This window comes from Berghia stephanieae, unplaced genomic scaffold (genome assembly GCF_034508935.2).
Source record: "Berghia stephanieae isolate SIO BIC M18660-M18661 unplaced genomic scaffold, UCSD_Bste_1.3 scaffold228, whole genome shotgun sequence".
Taxonomy (NCBI): Eukaryota; Metazoa; Mollusca; class Gastropoda; order Nudibranchia; family Aeolidiidae; genus Berghia; species Berghia stephanieae.
This window is the reverse complement of record NW_027623379.1, coordinates 10,001-21,063: the sequence shown is the minus strand read 5'-3', so window position 1 is coordinate 21,063 and position 11,063 is coordinate 10,001. Positions and strand designations below refer to the sequence as shown.

At 33.8% G+C, this 11,063-nt stretch overlaps 1 long non-coding RNA gene across 1 annotated transcript in view; it reads right to left on the bottom strand.

Annotated features, from left to right (window-relative positions):
* Positions 1-863: 863 nt before the first annotated feature.
* Positions 864-11,063, bottom strand: part of LOC144961363 (uncharacterized) — a 15,066-nt gene continuing 4,866 nt past the window's right edge. Inside the window, exon 2 of the long non-coding RNA XR_013643134.1 lies at positions 864-1,062. This is a non-coding gene — a long non-coding RNA (uncharacterized LOC144961363). The remainder of the gene's footprint in view (positions 1,063-11,063) is intronic.

Below are 11,063 nucleotides of genomic sequence, written 5' to 3'. Positions count from 1 at the left end.
GACCATTTCTTTAGAGCACACAATAATGTACTCCATATATTCTAGAACGCCGAATTCCAGCACGCTCTGGCAATACGACCCGCTGGAGTTGGGTGATCAAATGTATAGGGAATGAGATTAGCGGAAGAGTAGCGTCCCTTGATTGGACGTCACCCATAGTCTGTGACGTCACCGGTGGAAAAGTTATTAGAGAGAGAACGTCATGTTGGTTGTGCGCATGCGTCTCTCGTCCTCGCTTCCATGTTGGTTGTGCGCATGCGTCTCTCGTCCTCGCTTCCACTTCTCTCTCTAATAACTTTTCCGCCGGTGACGTCACAGACTATGGGTGACGTCCACTCAAGGGACGCTACTCTTCCGCTAATCTCATTCCCTATTGGTTAGCTCCCGTAATCATCGGATTTTGGCATGCTCGGATTCTAGCACGCTTTTTTTTTTTTTTTTTTGGCATCTCCCGAGATCGTGCTAGGCTCCAGTGAGTACTGTGCATATTTATTTCAACCCCTTGAACAACAGATTAATCTGTTGGATACAAGCAAGCTTTGGAATGAACCAACAACCAACCAATCTCACCTCTCTGATTTACCCGAAAATGAGAAGGATATGTTGTTAGTGATCTTTCAATTGTAAAAGCTTAATGTTTTGTATCAATTCTAAAATTCTGATATTTTCTTTTTTTACATTTTCATTTTCGCAAGCACGGCCCAGTCAAACGTTCTCTTTATCATTTTTATGACGACAATATAATAATAAAAGATATTATACAGTATTTACATAGCGCAATGTCTTTACAAAGATTGGCTGCATGCGCTTAATTGAAGAATAGTAATTTAGTTTTGTTGTTTTTTTTCTTTTATCTTATGGAATTTTCTTTTCCTTGAAGTCGTGTCGGTGATAATCAGTTCTGTCTTGACGAAATGCAAAAATATGTTGTCAGGATAGAGTAAACTCGAACTTTACAAGCAAAGAGTTAATACATAAACAAAAAAGTGAATGAAGTAGTTGCTACTTACGTTTTTGGGCAATTCTCCATTATCGTGGACGTATCCGTTATTATCCATGTCTCTGAAACAAAATCGGAGTAAGCCTATTTTTAAAAAAATCATTTGTGTGCATATTTTATCGTCATAAAATCAACCATCTTGTGTGAATGTTTGTTCTTTCATTTCCGAGACTAATGCTATGCCATGCACTTGCAAATCTGGAGAAAAAAAAAGCCCTTTCAGAATATTGGCCAGAAAAATCGTTCTTCAAATTATTATAATTATTAAAATGACCCCCATCTTGTTAGAAACTCTCAAACCCGAGATTTCTGGTGCTTTTTTTTAATGTGTAGTTTTATATTCAGACAACGGCAGAAAAGTATTGTATGTTAAAATGTGTAACATATTAGGAATAAATCAATCGATTCATTTATGAATAAACAGTTTTCTAGTCAAACATTTTAAAAAGGCATTCTCTCAGTGAATTACATTTCTGCCATGCCTTGCTTTCTGTGTGTAACAGAACAGTACAGACAAACGGACGTTTCAGGTACGAACCCTTCGTCAGCTAAACAATACAGAAAGGAACAGTGAATACAAATAAAACAAAATGTAGTAAGAATTGTAGCGTCTGTATTTCTTGCTGGTTGAAGTATGAAGTGTTTTAAAGGAGTCATAAGCCAACAACAGCATTAAACATGCGCCATTACAATAGTTGTTTTTTTCGACAGAGACAAACCTTTGACCACCGAGGTAATCGTTTCACACCCCGAGTATGGTGATAAAATGAAAATAAAGATCCTATTTCAAGGCTTAAGGATTTTGCGCCGCTCACAATGGGACTCGAACCCAGAACGTACGTGTATCACAAGCCGAATGTCATGCCGTTAGATCACAAAATCACTCACACTAAATAGTAGAAATTATAGTTTATTATTGTTCAAAGTCTAAGCATTACCATCAATCAAAAGAGTAATGAATGTAATAATGGGTCAATGAAATATCATACGAAGGAGGGCTTTTAGTAATAGATTTGTTTTCTGAACAAAGAATTTTAACCCGATACTATAACCGCGATTGAATTGTAAATTGTTTTTATTCGGCGTCTTTCTTATTAAATTTTACAAAAAGTTTAACCTGAAGAATGCTTTGCGCCAATGGATATAATAAAGACGTCCAAATTTTTAAACCCAGTTAAATACCACTCCTGAACACCCGTATTAAAAAATTTGGGGCGTCCCAGGTTTGAGAGTTTTTGCCCAATTGAAATAGATCGATATTTGATGGATGAGTTTTCTGGCCAAATATTTAAATACGTGTCATTCATAGTACGGCAGTTAACTGCTTAACTCTCAAACGTTCCACTGTTTTGAGCAAAAATTGTGAATGGAGGGGGTGCAGGTACATTAGGATACCCTGAACTCACTCACTGTGCGCTAATGCTGGCATGTTATATATCAATTTGCTCGTCAGATGTTTTAGTTTCACATTCTTAAAGTTTTTTATAATTTCAAGGCACTTTCCTGGACACAAATATGATTTATGTGTCAAGGTAGGGTCTCAAATTTTCAAGTAAAAACTGCATTTTCTGCAAATGCCAAGAAGGAAAAAAATAACTGTTCAAAATTATGATCAAAACAAGTTTATTTTCTAAAAATACATCATGTCTTACAACTTTCATGCAAAACTCAAGTATGTAATGCATAAATTGAGCATCTGGTGGGGTCTCAAATGTATCCACACATTTACTCAAACAAGGGGCATAATCCAATAATTTTTACATGTTCACAAAAATGTCTCTAAATTGCTTATGTCAGCATTTCTTTGGCATATTTTGGATATATCTTGGTCAACAGACCTAAACACATGATACAAGAAGACATTTCAACATGGTGAAAAGGTTTTGGGGTAATAATTCCATTACAAAAGTAAAATTATATAATTATTTTAAAATTCACTTGTGTGTCACTTGTTTAGTGCAAAGACTGAACTATACACACCAAAAAAATACACAAGTTCCTTCTTACTGATACAATTGATAATACATGGATAAATATAATAAAGGACTTCAGTATACATATATATTTATTTATATATGTAAATGTATTCGCAGAGAGCGAATAGTATTTTTTTTTCCGCAAAGAGCGAAAACGAATGATTATTCGCAGAGTGCGAAAATATTTTAATTTCACAGTAACAGTACCTTAACAAAATAAAATAAAAATATACAGACAATTTAACATTTAAAAAACAAAGAGCATTTTAAAATACAATAATAAATCAAATAATTTACTCAAGAACTGTATGATACCACAACATACATTTTCTATCCGGCTGTAAACAAAACCATTTTTTACAATATAAACACCTATGTCTAGTTTTCTGTACTTTCCCCCTATCTAAGCATAACCTACAATCACCCCTTGAATTTGAAGAAGCATCTGGTAAAATTGGATGGATTAACTTAATTTCTTCATCTATATCATTATTATCACTATTCCTGCTATTTGCTTTAGATTTACTTTTACATTTACAATTACAATTTGTATTTAAAGCAAGTGGTGGACCCTCTAGATCATCTATCCCGCCTAACTGCCTGGCTAACTCCAGAGTAAAATCTAACTGATTATACTGTTTTGGTCTCTGTAATTCTTCAATATCACTATGCCTAGCTCTATATTCTTTGAACAGAATATAACTATTAACCCTAGCAATGTCAATAAAATGAAAAAATAAACTTTTCCACCACTTGTGTGTTTTTCTAAGACTATTATATTTCCCAATAAGTTGATCAGACAAATCTACCCCATTCATATTCTTATTGTAATCTTTAACTAATTCAGGCTGTGCAACATCTAATTTTCTGAAAACCCCATTATCTTTACTCCTACGTTGTACTACTGCCTCCTTATTTGCATCATGTATTGTAGATATAAATGAAACTGTCTTATTATCTTTCCACTGTAAAGCTAAAATATCACCATCCCTATGCCATCTAAACTCCCCCCTCTTAACCCTCTTTTCCCATTCTCTAACGTTCTTTAGACTAACTGGAAATCCTTTTCGATTAACTATTATTGTCCCACAAGCTCTCACATTCTTCACAACCAAATCTTTAAAAAGTTGAACACTAGTATAAAAATTATCCACATATAAATGATATCCTTGATTGAACAAGCCAACAAGCAACTGCATAACCACATTATAAGCTAAACCATTTGTTGTATTACCCCCTACCTTACCCAAATAAACATCAAAATTGTGTGTATACCCTGTCTTTGAATCTGCTAAAACCCACAATTTCATTCCCCACTTTGTTGGCTTGTCCTTCATATACATTCTAAAGCTATACCTTCCCTTATTTTTAACCATCCTCTCATCTATTGAAATATTCTGATAAGGTTGAAACAATTTCATACATTTTCTACGAATATAATCCATCATAAATCTAGCTTTACATAATTTATCATCTCTATTTTCTGTTCTAAAATTACTTATTTTAAAAAAACTCATAAGACATTTATAACGCCAAATTGACAAAAACCGACGCGCCCACAAACCATTCAACAATGTCTCCTCACACCAATATAAAGTAACACGCTCCACTTTCACACAACTCATGTACATCAACAAACCAATAAATCTATACATTTCATCCACATTCACAGGTTCATCCTTCCACCTCTTATACAACGTCGGTTTCGAATCCGCACACATACTCGCATAATCATTCGTCCACTCACAAAACAAAGACAACAGTTCTTGAGTAAAAAACAAACGAAAAAAATCTAAAGGCGTTAAAAATTTTCGGTGATCTAAGCGAGTCACCATATCAGGCAGGCGTGGACCAGGGACTCGCTCAGGGAGAAAAGGTGGCACTTTGTTCTCGGGACCACCATCCACACATAGTTTCTTCGGCTGTGATGGGCCAGGGATTTCATCATGATCCGAACGCCTGAAGAAAATAATAATAACAAGAATTAAAATAAAAAGAAGTACTTTGAAAACAAAGGAAATGAAAAATAATTCTGAAAGGAGAAAGCAATTAATTACACATATAAATATAAAATATCAAAATATTTTATCACTCTCCCTTTTTTACATCACACACTAGTTCTGGAATAATATTTCTTGACATAGAGTTGAGTAGAGTAAAAATACTATAAATAATCTTCCTGTAGACCCAAAACTGAATATATAACATAAAATCAACAATAATACATCAGAAAACACAAAACAGTCAATATGAATATAAATGCTCTATAAGAACAACTAAATATCAGGTCAGTTCTCACCTTTTTCTTTGACAAGCAGAACTAGTTGTGGCAGTGGCAGTGTCAGTATCATCAGTAGGAGTAGGGACTTGTGCATGTCTCCCAGTTTCATTCCCACAGTCCTCACACGGAATACGAATCTCGCTAGAAGAAAGAAAAAAGAACAATATTTTATTATACAAACTGTCGACACATCAAATCAAGACATACAAATCATTTCTATATCTCATTCAAGTGGCCGAACTAACCGTCTTCTGACCTCCATGTTTGTTTACATTTTCAACACACAACACTTCACTCGTCCTAGTCAAACTCAAGCACTTCATAAATACAATTATAAACCAAAAAAAAACAAACTTTTTGTACTATATTAATGAAATAGATAATAAAGTTGAATAAAATATACATATCATGGGCATTATGTGATCGTTTGATGTTACTTTGAGAAGATTTCTGAAAAATACTTACTCGTTCTCACTGTCAGATCCCATATTTGGCGAGTACGGCAGGTCGAATTCTTGAGACCATTCAGACTCAATTTCATCATCATCCTCGTCATCACTTACATCCACTTTGAAGAGGATGTCATAAATTTCAGACTCTTTGAGATTTGCCATGGTGCAAAAAGTTTAAATAATATAAATTTGATAAATTGTGAGTTGGAGTTGTAGAAAGATTTCCCGAAACAAAATGGCGGATCGAAGGTAACGGATGGAGTCGTTAGCAACCTAGCTTTCGTATCTCTCGTTATTTCGTAACATTTTTTTACATTTTTAACATAATTGTGATGAATTATTAAATGAAAATCATTCTTTTATAATAAAATAATAGTTTCAACACATAATCTGGCGATTTTTTACCGCAAAATGGGATTATGAAAAAGGGGGCGTTGTCACGATCACCGGTGATCGTGGTTTCTATTTGTGGAACGTTTGAGAGTTAATAGAACAGTAAAGGAAGGTGCCCCAAACGTAAACAAAGGTCGAGAAGCACGTGGCAAACCACATGTTCCTGTCTTGACAGCTCACGTTCCAATGTAAATAATAGAAAAAAATAACCTTTAAAATTTGGCTGTTAGGTGGCAAAAGAAACACATATTCATAAATACTCGATCACGCGTCAAATAATATCTAAATATTGATTTTTTATTAAACAAATCGTAAAATTTATCAAAAATTACTGTCGGTCTATTTTTAGACCACGGTCAATCTCATTCTCCAAAATCAATGCGCTTGTGTGAACAAAACAAGAACTATTTGAAATCTGGTTTTCGGAATAATTTAGCCATATACAAAGAATTTAAATAAATAACTATTTTATTTGTACGTATTTGTTTTTAACTGACTGAGTATTATCTACAATTTGAACGACAAAAACGGGAGACCTGTTTTGTGCGCAACGTTGTCCGGCTGCTAAAGTTCCTAATCACCAGAAAAGAATGGCAGTCCAACTCATGCAAAGGTAAGATGCCAATTTCAGTGTTTGAGTTTGTAATTTGTATCGATTGGTTTTGAGAGAAGGAAACGATTTAGTTCAATGTTAATCCATAATAGCGTTCGGGTATTTAACTTTGGATGTCTCACCGGCATAATTTTAGAATGCTTTGTTTATTTGTTTTCATTTCACTTCGCAATTTGACTGCTGTCAGTCATTACAAATTACAGTTACAGTTACAGTACAGCTTCACTCGCCGATTCTCACTTACAGAGTTTACGTTTCCTTCACTCATGTCTGCTTCATGCTCATTCAGTGAGTGATTCGAATACTACTCTGTGAGAGAACACACTTTTCGTAATTTATGACATTTTATGGGTAACGTTTACAGTCTAGAACGTGTGTCAGTGTCAGCGTCAGTCATAACTTGACCGAAAAACAAAACAGAAAGGAACAAAAAAAAGAGCAGACACCCCCCTCCTCAGTAGTTGAAATCTCAACAAAAGTTGTTTTTTTAAATCCTCATCTTTCGTGGCGCGTAGCTTTCACCGCTTGTCATATTTTATTGACTCTCGCTCTTTCCTGACCTGATAATAATAATAGATTTCGAAACAGTCTTCATTCTCTCATTATCTATTCATGACTGGAACTGGAAAAGGAACAAGACAAAGGGTCTCTGCCACCGATTTTCAATATCTTGTGTTGTTTGAGGGATTTAAGTTGGTAGCCGTTTTTGCCACATAAGACTTGTTGTTATTGTTTTTGCTGAGAGTCGATGGGATAAGGAATGGCAGAGAGGGAGGAAGGGGTGAAAAAATGAGAATGTCTGGGAAAAGAAAATGTCCCACTCAACCCCTTCTCGCATCTTTGATATTTGGCAGGTGTCAAACTACATGTATGACGTTTTGGATCTTCCAAGCCGTTTCGCCTTATTTGGTCGGTAGCTCTGTGAAAGAAAACATACAATTGTAAAATGCAGGGAGTGCGGTCTGATATTTTCGTCGTCGCTATGATTATTCCCAGACAGGGTCTGCCAATAACGAAAATTGGTTATTCCCAGACCGATAGAGGAAAAAAAAAAAAAAAAATTTTTTTTATTTAAAAAAAAAATAAAAACAATTTTAAGAAATTCATGCTCAGAAACGGAACAAGGCCAAACAAAAAAGGATAAAAGAATAGACTCGCTCCAAAAAAAAAAAAAAGATTTAAAAAAAAAAGGGGGGGGGGGGGGGGGGGGGGGAGAGCGATTGAATGAATCTGTGCAGCTAAAATGAGCAACGAGTTTCCCTTGGCTCAAGAGGAATGAAAATGAAAAAAACTGTGTTTAAGTTTTTGTATGAGTGTTGTGGGGGGTCGTGGGGTTTTGTTACAGTTTTATACTTATAGATAGAATGCGGTTGGCCAAGGAGTTCACAACATTGCCATCCGGAAGTATAACGGACCAACACACAAACTCTGTGTAACCATGAACTTTTATAGTCTGGTTAATACAGTTTAGTGAGAACAACTCACAAACGCGGATGGCAAAAACAATAACAAAGGCCTGAGTGACGTCATCTGCATACTATCTATACACATCCCTGTTAGTTCAATCTATTTTGGGGGTAATGATCAAGTGGGGCCTGGTCCCACAACTCTTTACGGATTTACCTTGGATTGAAATGAAAACTAAACCTCTCTGATTACTTTAGATTACCTAATTTTATTTCATACGTTTTTTTATGAAGAAGAAGCTTTTTAGGATTTTGTAATTCATAGGAAACACCATGATATGTGACATGATGTCTTATCTAAATTTTGCCTGAGGAATGATAAGCCAACAATTTTGAAAAGCTCTCTCTATTGATCGAATTATCAAAAATTTTATTTGTGATCAGATATTTTATTTGACTTTAAAGTGAAATCTAGAGGCATTAAAAAATATTCAATGTTTATTAGACTTTTCTTATGTGATCAAAAAGTTAAATACAGGAAATACTGATCAAATGAGTTCACCAGAAGGTAAATAAAAGCCCATTTTTTAAAAGCTAATCGACATTGGTTATGTAATCTTGCCTTCATGATCATAAATCTCTGATAAAATTAGACCTGACACAACGGTTTTAGTTTTAACAACCTAGTGGTATCTGAGTTCCAGGTCCATTATGTTTTCTAATGTTTTTATTGAATATAAGCAAACCATTAAGAAATAGGTCATGTCTATATATTCAACATTGAATGGTATTTCTTCTTACATTGAAATAAGTGGTTCTTTAGAGTAATAAGGCTCATGGAACTGGAGTTATTCCTGTTTCTGTAACATGAAGCAACAGACCTTAAATAGTGCTTGATAACTTTCTTTAAACAATAAATGGTATTTCATCTTACTTTGAAATAATTGGTCCTTTAGAGTCATAAGGCTCATGGAACTGGAGTTTTTCCTGTAACATGAAGCAACAGACTGTAACAAGTGCTTGATGAACTCTGAATAAGTTGCACATTTACATTTTACTTGTAGAGTTAGATCCAGTTATTCATTCAAACATTGCTATCTTAATTTCAAATTGGCATTTAATTAATAATAATAAATATAAAGTTAAATAAATCCAATGATAATAATTGATAAAATAAGATAATTATAACTTTTATTCATTGGTTGGTCCATATGAATTTTACTTTATGATTTTGTGTGAGATGATATTGCTTTTTATGGGACCATGGGAAAATGGTTTAGGATGCCATGCTTATCTTTTTTTTTCAGATCTAAATAACATTACAACAAGAATGAGTCTCTGCATTCCTTTAATTGTTCTGGAAGCATTGGCCTGCCTATACCATGGGAATTAAACAATTTATATTCAGGAAGAAGTATCATTATTATTATTATTATCATCATCATCATCATTGAGTCATATCCTTCAAGATTATCAAAATGGCTTTCATTTGTTACTGTATCTTATAGAGTTCCTCATATATCATTATGGACCCTTCTATGTTTTTTTAATGGAATTAATGTTTTTATTCTATATTCTTCATAAAACCTCTCAGCTTTATTGACCTACCAAGTATAATCTAGAGACTAGAGAGCGGTGATTGAGAGAACAGGACCATATTTTGCTTTCGAGCGTTTCTTAATTTTAAAAGCAGCTTACTGTAGTTTGTAAAGATTTTAAAAAACTTTTTTCTAATGACAGCGTCTAATACACGTTAAAACCAATGCATTTCTATCCCGTTGTAATTTTTGGCAGTGGTATCTCCATTTTAATGGTATTGGCTCCTGTTTCTTTATACAAATGCCCTGTGAGCTTGTTATACACTCGAAAGAAACATTTACATAGGGAAGTCAAGAAGAATATAGCAAAAGAAACCTGCTTCCTTGGTTATGAATAAGAAATTTAAAAAGAAATAGGCAAATATCTCTTTATCTTGTCTACCATTTAACTTTCTAATTATTTTTAAAAGTTTATTATATCCTTTTCTATATTTATAATTTAATTTATCAACAAGATAAGAGTACTGATGAATCTATTTATGTAGCTGATTTGTAATGGTAGTAGAATTTGATAGATGGGACCATGTGATGTTGCATATCAGAACCTTTCTTAATCAAAGCTTTTGCTAAGGCTCTTAAATCACAGATTTAAAAAAATGGAACTACACAGTTTCAGTAATAATTATCAATTTTCTTTATTTTTTTTCTTTCTCTTTCACAGGATGAGAATACAAGCATACCTTTATAATGGAGAAACATCTTATCTATATTTTTAAAAATGATTTTCAGTTTGAATAACATGAATATGAATGAAATGACAATAAAAGTGATATAAATTTATAATCTGCTTTTAATTTATTTCGATTTCACAAGTTGTGTTATGGCCCTCAGATACGGCAGGACGGGTGAGACTGAGAACCAGTCCTCACAATAGCACTAGAGGTCTTGTATGCAAGATGTGATTTCCATTGATGCAGTTTAAAGACTGTCCTGTTTTATTCATTCTGGTGCACGCTGTAGGTTTTTTGGGGTTTTTTTTTTTGTTTCTTGTTTTAAAGAAAGATTCTTTGGGCTTTTTTCTTCAATCTAAGACTTGATTGAATTCTGACTCAATGCAAATCAACTTTGTTCCAACTCCAACTCCTCAATTTCAAATTACAATGAACTTGTGCGCCCTTCCTTCTCTGTTAACCTACAGGTTATTGGATATGTAAGTTTAATACATTTACGTCTACCACAATGATAGACTAGCAATTTATCTAAATATCTTGCATTCGTCTTTTGTAATAACTTTTCATTCTGGGTTACACATGAAAGTTAGCAATGCCGGGTTACAAAAGTATTTTGATATTAAAAAGATCATCATCCTAACATTCTAATCTTAATCTTTGTCATCTTACTTTT